Here is a 1,377-nt window from a genome sequence, read left to right as displayed (position 1 = left end):
AGATCCAGAGAATGTGGTATAGAAACCCAACCTCCTCTTCTTTTCATGACCACTTCATCATGCTGACTTGGTTTCCTGGACAATTAGAGACAAGAAAGCTTTTACCTACCAAATATCGAATGCTAACTGTATGTCAATGGCAAAGATAAAACTTGGTGTATGTGTTATCTTTAATCCTCATAGGAAATGTGTGACGGGGCTATTTGGTCCCCATTGTAGACCTGAGAAGACTGATGCTTAGAAAGTCCATGTGTTGCTGTGTTAGTTGGTGTCAAGTCTGTCTTGACTCATGGCAACTCCTTAATGCACCCAAAGGTGCTGTTGGTGAATGGAAGAATTTTGATCTAGAATTGACTCAAAGACCCATTCTTATTCCATTATGTTATCCTGCAGGCTGGTGTCCACAGAGAGAGACTGTTGAGGTTGCATCATGGGACAGAGAGAGTGTATTGGAAGAGTGGGGATGAGGGAGGATCATGGCCAGGACTAATGAGACTTCACAGACCAGGCAAAAATATGGTCCCTCTTGAGTGTTTAAAGAGCTCTGGAAAGGTTTCATGAATTTCTCTAGTTAGTAAGTGATATGAGACCTGAGACTTGCAAGCTACGCATAATGCCTAGCATACAGTAGGTGCTCAAATATGTGAGGAAGGATGGATGGGCAAGCCATGTTTCAGAGGTAAGGGAATAGGTAGATTCCGTAGAAAGTAAGGGGTTCTCAGGCTTGGGGAGGACTGCTTGTTCTCTGGATATAACAGTGAGCTATAAAAGATAAGAGGAAGAAAAAACCATAGATGAATTATCTGGTTTCCTTATCTGAGTGGGAAATTTTGCTGGAAGCAAGAAGGTACTCAAGGTAGAGACATCTCTTTCTGTAGAGGATGCTCCTACCTGGACTCCAGTCTCTCCTTCCTGGTCCATCCTAGGGGCAGCCAAGCTTCATGGAGGAAATACCAATCTTGCTATCAGACAAACCCAGGATCAAGTCCTAATACTGTTATCAAGATGCTGTGTGATATTGGGCAAGCCACTCAACCTCTCTGACTTTTGGTTTCCTTATCTGTCAAAGGGGATTATCATATCTACTGAAACAAGGCTAATCTAAAACAGACAGACAAAAAAAAGGTTAACATGCTTTTCTGTGTTGTCTTACTGTGTACATGACTTTTGTCTGACTCGGTTTGTGACAACCATCTGTTCTGGAGGGAAAGGAGATTTGAATGAAGTGAAAGGAAATTTATTTCATGCCTCTCTGTGGACCCCTTTGCCCAGACCTCTGCTCATGCAATCTGGTATCTGAGGATCACTGGGGAGTGCCAACTAGGCAATGCTTCAGTTAGACCATGCCACTGCATTTCTTAACTGTCTCAGTTTTCA

Source organism: Orycteropus afer, unplaced genomic scaffold (assembly GCF_000298275.1).
Source record: "Orycteropus afer afer isolate SDZICR_OR568_19922 unplaced genomic scaffold, OryAfe1.0 scaffold00312, whole genome shotgun sequence".
Classification (NCBI taxonomy): Eukaryota; Metazoa; Chordata; class Mammalia; order Tubulidentata; family Orycteropodidae; genus Orycteropus; species Orycteropus afer.
This window is presented reverse-complemented; position numbering follows the sequence as displayed.